Source organism: Eptesicus fuscus, chromosome 12 (assembly GCF_027574615.1).
Source record: "Eptesicus fuscus isolate TK198812 chromosome 12, DD_ASM_mEF_20220401, whole genome shotgun sequence".
Taxonomy (NCBI): domain Eukaryota; kingdom Metazoa; phylum Chordata; class Mammalia; order Chiroptera; family Vespertilionidae; genus Eptesicus; species Eptesicus fuscus.
Window position 1 is genome coordinate 16,824,171 of NC_072484.1, and position 10,821 is coordinate 16,834,991.

Sequence of the window (10,821 nt, forward strand, 5' to 3'; positions counted from 1 at the left end):
GCATTTGCCCTGACTGGGAATTGAACTGTGACCTCCTGGTTCATAGGTCTACGCCCAGCCACTGAACCACACCAGCCAGGCAAAACTCAGATTATTAAAAATCAGAACTTTCACCAGAAAGTTTCCTGCTTTGTACACTTGACATTCTGGGGTTCTGTTAGACTGTGGCTTTATAAAATGAAATAAAAGGATCTGTGCTATTGACTGTAAAGTGATTATCTTTAAGAAAGACAGACACCAAGAAAAAAAAATCACTGACTTGAAAGTTTAGAGTTATGGAATTGATTTATGAGCTCCAATAAGGGGTCAGATATTAAATTGTTACCTTTTCTATGTTTCTTCAATTTATTGCTCAAAATTGTTACAAAAGCTAATTCAGTCTTGTTTATGTGATTTATTTTGAATTCCTTGGAGTTCAAAATTCTACTAAAAATAAAATATGAATGGCTCCTGTTATCTTGCCTGTTTAAATTCATTGATATCAAATTCGTTTTCTTTTTGCCTGGAAACAAGATTTTAAAGAACTTATGGAAAAGAAACACAAAGGTCATCTTAGATTATAAATTTTTACATAGGTTAATTTAAAAAACAAATAGATCTCCCACAATTATATTCTATTATATTACATTTATATTAGTTTGACATGTTAGTTGTATGTTTATATTAGTTCAATAGCATGCTCTAACATATGGACAGCTCACAGCCATGTATTGGGAGCTTACTGTGTCCTGCTTAGCCAGGCTGCTGGGATTCAAAGGGGAGGGACCCTGCTCCTGCACCCTAGACGCTCACCGTCGAATTGGGGAAATGATGAAGTAAAGAAATATTCATGTAAATGTAGTGAGTGTTGAAAGGTCTTTGACATTCTTCTGGTGCACAAAGTTCAATCAGATAACTCTCTGGCTATGCTGAGGTACATATCCCAAAGGGGGACACAAGCAGCCCCAAAGTGTACAGTTTAATTAAGCAGATTCATGTATAAGCAGGCGTGAGCTCAAGAAAGGGGCTTCTGGGGTCTTCTGCTTTGGCCCTTTTCCTTTACAATGAAAGTTCGAGGCTTAGGAATGGTGGTTTGTGCCAGGTTACCCAGGCCGTGCACAGCGCCTGTCCCCCCAGCCGGGCCTAGTGCTCCATCTCACTCCACAAGACGCCCTAAAGTCTCGAAGGGGGGTTAGGACAGCTTTGCCCTCAGTGGGCCAGGTGAAAACCAAACTCTTAACTTGATGCATTAGAGATGCTTCCAATTTTATTTTAAAACCGTGTTCTATTATAGTTCTAGTTAACTAACTTTTCTGACTTAGGAAATAGCTTCAAATTAACAATAGGCCAGGGTATTTTCAGCTCAAGGTAGTTATTTATGTCAACCACATAGAGTCATGAGTACATCACATGTGTTGAGGGTTTATGCATGAACTGAGACGACCCGGAGGCTCTTCAGATTCTTGGTTGTCACTGAATGATACACCAAATAGGAAGAAGATTGTAGTGAAACGGAGATTAAAATTAGATGTCCTGAAAAGGAAATCATTTCTATGTATTTCTTCCCCTGGCTTTGGTTTCCTCTCATGCGTGAGTATTGTAGCACCTCTGGCAGTGGAGGCTCCAGAAGGAAACTTTCTTCCGTATCTGCACTGTTTTGTTAACAGGAATGTTTCTGGATTTCATGATTTTTTTTATTCATATATCTTTTCCCCCCTTTTATTTTCATAGTGTAACACTTGGAAGACCCACGTGCTTTTGGCATGTGTGTCGGTCAGAGATATTCTACAGTTTCCTTTAGTGACGTGTTAGAATCTTTTCTGTTTCCTTTTTTGGAGAGTGTTTCAAGCACCCAGGCTTGGATATTGCTGTTTTCACATTTGGATGGCAACATGCATACGCACTTTCCCCAATGTCTCCTGCTCCTTGCAGCTAGTGGCAACAAGCTCTAACAGGTCCAGAACGAAAGCAAAAAATTGCAGCACACAGTTTCCAGTCTCATCTTTACAGCCAATTTCCCAGGTGATCTTGAGACAGTCCTAAGTGCAAAAGGCGTAATGGGATGATAATACCCCACCTATGGATAGGGTTGCCATATAGATAAATGAGGTCATGTCTGCAAATGATTATTAGCTCAGCTTCTTGGAAGAAGATGATTATGGAGCCACAATAATTACAGCAGTCATTATTTTTAGTGCAATCTGCTCTAGTGTACTTTGTCTCTGCCTGGTTTCATTATAACCAGCAGCTTTCTAAAGGAGATCACAATGGGGGTTTTTATGAGGACATCTATATATATAAAAGCCTAAGTGATTGTCCGTTAGCCCATCCGACCAGGAGCTATGACGCACACTGACCACCAGGGGGCAGACGCTCAACACAGGAGCTGTTGAGCTGTGGTGACTTGGCAGCTGTGGTTCTCGGGTGACGCACCTGGAACCAGAGAGGAAGGAGCCCAATTCCGGGGTGCATCACCAGAGAACTGCCCTCTCACAATCCGAGACCCCGCGGGGGATGTTGGAGAGCTGGTTTCAGCCAGATCCCTGCAGGCTAGGCTGAGGGACCCCAACTGTGCACGAATCTGTGCACCAGGCCTCTAGTAGAAGGATAAAAGAATTAAGAATGGCAGTCAATATGTAGGATGGTGTGTTATGATGATGTATTTTTCCTTACAACCATCTTTAACCTGGTTCTCTCCAGAGGCACTGGTGTATCCCTGTGTGATCATTCCTGTTTCCAGCAATCTACTTCTGAGGGTCCTCATGATATAGTCTATACCACTGTAGTGCATATTTCCAGTGTCTTGGGAAGTGGAAGACAAGATAAGTAAATTTGGGTGAGGAAGCCACATTGTTTGTCCATTTCCACTGTGGGAGAATTTGACTTCAACAATTGAGCATTTCTGAGGCTTCCAGGTGGTTAGGTGGGTTTCAGAATTCCCACAGTGTGTCTGGATCATTCAAGGGGGGAGGGGCTCAAATAAAAGCTTCTTGCCCTTGAGAATGCTTGTTTTTTTAATCATCACCCGAGGATATGTTTTTATTGATTTTAGAGAGAGAGGAAAAGAGGGAGAGAGAAAAAGAGAGAGAGAGAAACATCTATCCGTTGCCTTCTGCACACACACACACACACACACCCCACATACACCCTGACTGAGGATTGAATTCACAACCTAGATATGTGCCCTGACCAGAAATCGAACCCGCAACCCTTGGGTGCACGGGATGATACTCCAAGCAACTTAGTCACCTGACCTGGTGAGAATGCTTTATGTGAGTTGGTCGATTGCTATTCTCTGGAAGGCCACAAAATCTTACAGTTGCTCACAGGGTCTGTGCGGGTAGTCAAAGCCAACATCATGGAGGACAATTTGTTAAATCTTTTCTTTTTAAATATATTTTTATTGATTTCAGAGAGGAAGGGAGAGGGAGAGAGAAGTAGAAACATAAATGAAGAGAGAGAATCACTGATTGGCTGCCTCCTGCAGGTCCCACACTGGGGATTGAGCCCGCAACCTGGCACGTGCTCCTGACCGACCAGAATTGAACCCGGGACCCTTCGGTCGGAAGGCTGATGCTCTATTCGCGGGGCCAAACCAGCTAGGGCAAACTTAGTGATTTTAAAAGTCCTTCAATGTAAAATATCCCTTGCTGGTTTCACAATATGCTTTTCTCTTCCATCAGTGCCTGAGCTAATGACCTTGCAGGCATCTCCCCTGCAGCTCTTCTGAAGGAGATAACATAAATGCAGCTGCTGGGGCCTTGCTCCTCTAACTGTATCCCAACCTCTGGGTATGGAGTTGGGTTCAAGAATTTTTAAAAGCTCCCCAGATGTTTATAATGGCAAGGCCGAGAACCACTGACACAAAGTTTTTTAGTGTTTCATTCATTGAGTTTCTCATCCTTCTAAATTTTCTCTTGAAATCACAGTCCAGAGGGACCTGGTAACACTCCCTAGCCTTGCTAAAAGAAAATCCTAAATTTGAACCGGTTGGTTGATTCACACTTTAGTCAACATGTTTGAAGGTTAATCTTGCCCCAAGGGAAGAAATGAAAGTTGTTGGGTGTAGGGTTTTTTGTTCAAAAAAGGCCAACTCTTATCTCATGTGAGAAAACAGAGAGATGGCATTTTGCCTTTTCAAAACTCTGCATGCCCAGCCTGAATCAGCAGTTTGCATGTGATCACAGTCATCTTTCAGGTTTACAAATAGAAGTTGTAAACTGCCTGGGGTGGGGAAGGGGGTGTATCTTTGTCTTGGATCTCCTTGGAGTGCTAAGTGGGGCCACAGCCTTCACTCATTTTCAGGCGGGCTGCCCTTGGGGAGTATCACTCTGCACAACCTCACCCTGCAGTCCTGCCGGGACCCATATTTGCTGCCTTTTGATTACTTGGGGCCACATGGACTACATTTTCTGTCATAAACACTTTCTGAGGAGCTCTTTTCCTCTCCACCCCACACTCCTGGTCCTAATTGAGATGCTCATCGGCTCTTACCTGGACGTCTGCAATAGCTCTCTTATCAGACTTGCTGCCTCTAATCTCATCCCCTTCAAACCCAGCCCACACATTGGCCAGAGTCAACTAATTAAAACCCAGCCCGGCCCGAATGGCTCAGTTGTTGTGTAGACCTATGAACCAGGAGGTCAGTTCGATTCCCAATCAGAGCACATGCCCAGGTTGCGGGATGCAGCCAATCAATGATTCTCTCTCATCATTGTTGTTTCTCTCTCTCTCTCTTTCTCCCTTCCTCTCTGATCAACAAAAATATTTAAAAAGAAAAACAACAACAACAACAAAAACTCAAATGTGGCCAGTTCTCATCCTTGTTCAACACCCTCCAGAGGCTCCTGAAGATATGAGGACTTTCATGAGCTTATCTTAGCCCGTTTCCTTAGCAACCACCCCATTGCTCTGGCCCCACCAGATCCTCTAGCAATGTTGATTTGTGACTCTCCGTGCACATCCCGATGGTCAGTGTTTTCATCACTTCCTGTCATTCCGATGCTGGGGGAGGAATTCTGCCCACTGGTTCTGTCAGGCAGGACAGATAGCTGCAAGGGCAGGAGGAAGGGAAGCGGGGTGGAGAGGGCAGCTTATCTCACTCCTGAACAAGAAAGTCGGCAGTCAATAAAAATCACCAGATAGTCTCGTAAATTCTGTGAAAAACTACAACAGTGTAAAAGGGGGACTTTGAAATCTAGTCTGTTGCCCAAGATATCCAGTGGGGGAAAGTATAAAACCCTTGAACCCCCACCGACTGGCTGAGTTGCCTGCTTGTGCTTTATGCCAACTGTATTCTTACTAAATTCAGTTGCTTTGCTTCCTTAATAAATTTGCTTGCTTTGCTTCAACACTGCTTTCTGCCACTCATCTGAATTCTTTCTCATGAATGTGACAAGAGCCGAGGAGGGGAGAGACCCCCTCTGATTTGAGCAGCTCTCCAGTAACAGCGGTGGGCATGGCCAAGTACACACACGGCACTGGACAGGTGAGACTGATAACAGTTTATTGGTCACATACACTCACAGGCCAGCGAGAAGGACACCAACGCTACGCAGGGCCACACAGGGCTGCACTGGGAAGCAGAGTGAACGGCCTATTTCCTGAGGAGGTTGACTTTGCAGTATCAAAAAGTTGGGGTGACCTCTGGCTCAGGCAGGAGAATGTGGTTGGCTTGTTCGAGCAATTCCAGGGGCTGACAGGAAGCAGAAACCCGTGGCTCAGAGATTAAGTAGGAACTGTGACTGGTCCCCTTGACAAGGAGGGTGGTTTTGCAAGGGGACCCTTTTTCCTGGGAGCAGTGTGGAGGGGAACGTGTGGTTAGGGCATCTGAGGCTTTCCCAGTTTTCACCAGATTTCAAAGCAGCACCTAATATTGGACCCTGATTTGGGGCCTTACAACGTAGGCACGAGTTTCTTCCCTGTGCACTTCTCCACCTCCCCACTCCCATTGACTCTCCGGACTAACTCCTGGTTAGCTCCGGCAACCTCTCCAGCAGACACTTGTCCTGACCTCTCTCCTCCAGCTAGGTCACTTACCCATCCGAAGTAGCCCTCATCACACCCTCTTGCTAAAACAATTACATCTCATTTTCCGTCTTTCCTCTAGACTGTAATCTTGAGGACCAGGACCCTGCACAACTGACTTGTTTCAAATCCTCAGTGTCTGCCCAAGAAGAGATGGGCATTTTAAGAATATAACTCAAAGATTTACTTTTACCTAAAAAGTTCTAATTTGCTTTTACTAAATTTTACACGGTCAGAAAAAGGAAGTCAGTTGGAAACCATCAGGAAACGAGGAAAATTTTAAACTCTGTAAGAAAACTGTGCCTGGCAGGTGTGGCTTAGTGGATTGAACATCGTCCCCTGGACCAAGAGGTCCTGGGTTCGATTCCCAGTCAGGTCATATGCCTGGATTTCAGCCTTGATTCCTAGTAGGGGGCCTGCAGGAGGCAGCCAATTGATGTCTCTCTCTCTCATCCATGTTTCTGTCTCTTTATTCCTTTCCCTTCCTCACTCCCTAAAATTAAAAAAAGAAGCCCTAACCGGTTTGGCTCAGTGGATAGAGCATCGGCCTGCGGACTGAAAGGTCGCAGGTTCAATTCCAGGTCAAGGGCATGTACCTTAGTTGTGGGCACATCCCCAGTAGGAGGTGTGCAGGAGGCAGCTGATCGATGTTTCTCTCTCATCGATGTTTCCAACTCTCTATCCCTCTCTCTTCCTCTCTGCAAAAAATCAATAAAATATATTTAAAAAAAAAAAGAAAGAAAACTGTGAGGGGAAATTAATTAAAAATTGTTTTGCTAACACAGCCTCTCCCTCCTCTTTTTTTCACAATGCTGCGTTTGGCCCCATTGAACATCTGCCTTCAGCCTGCCTTGGAGATTTTGCTGCCCTCCTTTTAAATTGTTAAGCACAGGCTCAAAGAGAGTCTGTAATTCTAAAGAACCGTTTCAAATCAGTGTGTTGGTAACCAGTTCCTGTGGTGAGGAACTGAGCTAACTTTAGTTTCCTTCAGGGCATATTCCGATCAGCAACAAATGTCACACCTGGAACAGTGAGTCCAGGGCATCTGGGCTGAGGCATCTGGGGTCACTGCCTCCAGAAACCTTCAGTAAGAAGCAAACATGAACACACTAAGCTTTTATAACCCCAACCTGCCCATAGAAGTATCTGACATCTCATGACTGGCAAGAAACAGAGCCAGATTCACACCCAGGTGTGCCCAGCCCGAGACTGTGCGGAGCTGGCTGGGCAGGGACGTGGATCCGGTGAGCGGGCTGCTGTGGAGGATCACGCACGGCAGAGCGGACACGCTAGCAGCCTGCGGCTCGGCTGAGCCCAAAGACAGTTTTGTTCGGCCTGCACTATACTTAAATTTTTTTCCAATTTTTTAAATGTTGTATATAATACACATGAAATTTCCATCTTAACCATTTTAAGTATATAGCTCAATGGTATTAAGCACACTCACGAGGTTGTGCAACCATCATGACCAGCCATCTCCAGAGCTCTTCATCTTGTCAAACTGAAACTCGTTCCCCATTAAACACGAGCTCCCCCAGTGCCTGGCAACCACTATACTTTCTGTAGAATTTCTAAGAATTAGACAAATCTAACTACAGTACCTCATATAAGTAGAATCATAGTGTTTGTCTTTCTGTGACCGGCTTATTTCTCATAGCATCATGTCCTCAAGGTTGTCCATGTTATAACATGTGCTAGAACTCCCTTCCTTTAAAAATTTTTTTAAAAATTGATTTCAGAGAGAAGAGAGAGGGAGAGAAACATCAATGATGAGAGAGATGCAAGGGCCTCCTGCACGCCCCTTACTGGGGATCGAGCCTTCCACCCAGGCATGTGCCCTGAATCAGGAATTGAATTTCGACCTGCTGGTTCATAGGTTGACGCTCAACCACTGAGCCATGCTGTCTGGGCGTGGCAAATGGAAAGATCTGCCAGAGCTGGGCACTTATTCCCACAAGGCAGCGTTAGCTGGAGGGGCGTGGGCTGCTCTCGAAGGGGCACGCATTCTCCAGCTCACCACAGTCCCTAACACTCCCTGTTGCCTGGTCTCTGGGAATGTTCAGCATTGCCCTCAACTTGCCCATGTGTCCAAGCCTTTAGGTAAATGGCTTACCCCGGCCCAGCCCGGCTCCTCAGGCTTCATGAAACTGCTGAAGCAGCTCTGGGGCCACATGTGACTGGAGCCTCCACATCTTCACATACTTCTTGTAACCATCTCTGAACAGGAGCCAAGCAAATAATAGAGAAGAACCTTTCCCCATAGAACTTAATAAATCAGTCAAGAATCTAGGTGTGACCAGGGAGTGACATCCTGAGCCCAAATAACTTCGGGAGGGCTTTTGAAGTAAAGAGTATCTTTTCCTGTGCTGACACAAAGCAGCAGAGCCAGGCACGCCGCCCACATTCCGGCATTATGCTTTTAGGGCCACTGTCCCTTTGAGTAAATGGCAATGGCTCCATGAGGCTTTCTGGAAGTGACGGTTTGAAATGCCAAAGTTGCCAGCATGGAACATTTCTTGTTGCCACATTACCTAAACAAATGCTCGAGGGCTTCCCTAGGTGACTAATGCCCTAACAATGCCCCACAGAAAGGAGCCGGTGGGTGCTCCACTCTCCCACGGTTTGCAGCCAGAGCCCAGGCCCTTTGGCTGAAGACACCAAGACTTGAAGAACGGTACCTGGGATCTTGCGTGTCTGGGAAGATGGGAGGGACCCTCGGTGCTGCTCCCAGATTAACCTGGTGAATCACCCAGTCCCTCACAGTGAGCAAGGCAGGAGCAGAAGTTTCTGCGGCACACCCAAAACGGAGAATTACCCAGGTCCAGCTTCCTAGGCCCTCTTCTCAAGGACCTCTCCCCATTAACAACAGAGTGGCATCTTCTTCCTACCACCTTGAGGATGTGTACCCATTTCACAGAGGAGGGAACGGAGGTTTGTGTCACAGTGGCCCATCACCTTGGATGGGAACTATAAAAGCGCTAATAAAGATCTATTTGACCATTTTGGAATTCAAGTTCTTAGCTACGTTGATTAGGTGCAGCTTGAATCAATTAGCAAAAAGGTGCTCAAGCTATCCATGGCAGAGTCCTGCCATTTTGCAAATGTAGGCCTGGCCCCAGAAATACTTAAAGGGTCCATACACATAGTACATATAAGGTTCAATTTCAGGCAGTTTCAGGCATCCACTGGGGGTCTTGGGACATATATACCCTGCAGATAAGGGGACACAATTGTATTACAATATTAGGGTTCTGTGTGCTTCTCTAAAAGAACTGCCAGAGGGAAGGGGGTTTGAGGGCCTGGGTGATAAAAATAAAGGGATTAAGAACTACAAATTGGTCGTCACAAAATAGTTCCGGGGATGTAAAGTACAGCATAGGGAATATAGTCAATCATGTTGTAATAACTATGTATGGTGCCAAGTGGGTACTCAAAATATCAGGGGGACCACTTTATAAAGTATATGATTGTCTAACCATTATGCTTGTACACCTGAAACTAATACAAAGTAATATCAAATTTAAACTGTGACTGAAAAATAAATTTAATAAATAAATGAAATTGGCCGAAACCGGTTTGGCTCAGTGGATAGAGCGTCGGCCTGCGGACTGAAAGGTCCCAGGTTAGATTCCGGTCAAGGACATGTACCTTGGTTGTGGGCACATCTGTGCAGGAGGCAGCTGATCGATGTTTCTCTCACATCGATGTTTCTGACTCTCTATCTCTCTCCCTTCCTCTCTGTAAAAAAACAATAAAATATATTTTAAAATAAATAAATGAAATTGCCATTTGCTTGCCCTACCCGCCCAGAGCATCATTCCACAAGCAAACCTGTCTCCTTGCCCCTTTTAGTTTCCTACATGAAGTGAGAGCACCTTCATCCATTATTCTCTTTATTCTTCATAATATAGTGAAGTGGGTGCTGATCTGGTATCTGGAGGTCAGCAACGTGGCCACAGATGTGTGGCACAGGCAGGGCGATCCTCAGTGACAGCGCCAGGGTCCCTGACGATCCACCACTTGTTTACCCATAAATCTCAGCAATAAACTCATCAAAGATTCTAGGTTGCTGACAACCTCAACCCCTACTCCTCCATACGGCAAAAACTTCCTAAATAATATTTTAAAAAATATATTTTATTGATTTTTTACTGAGAGGAAGGGAGAGGGATAGAGAGCTAGAAACATCGATCAGCTGCCTCCTGCACACCCCCTACTGGGGATGTGCCCACAACCAAGGTACATGCCCTTGACCAGAATAGAACCTGGGACCCTTCAGTCCGCAGGCTAACGCTCTATCCACTGAGCCAAACCGGTTAGGGCCTAAATAATATTTTGAATTAACATTCTTGTAAAATACATTACTATTTTTTTCAACTTTCTTTTCCTTTCTTCTTCCCTTCCTTCCTTTTCTTTTACATTTTTAAAAGCAATTTTGATGGAAAAATTTAAAAAATACATTACATATTTTCTTAATTTTTTCTTTTGGAGCAGCTTTTTATTTTTACTTTTATATTTTTTACAAATTCATGCCACCCACTTATCCTGTATTATTTTCAGCCTCTTTGTACTCTAAGTATTACCTTTTTTTCGTCTTTATTGTTGAAAGTATTACATATATCCCCTTTTTCCCCCCATTGACCCCCTCCAACCTGCCCCCTCACCCCCAGCCTTCACCACCCTATTGTCTGTGACAATGTGTTATGCATACAAGGTCTTTGGTTGATTACCTCCCACCTGCCCAACCCCCATCCCCCCCAACTCCCACCTTCTCTCGGAGATTCCACACTCTGGAGCAGCTTTTTTTGTTGTTAT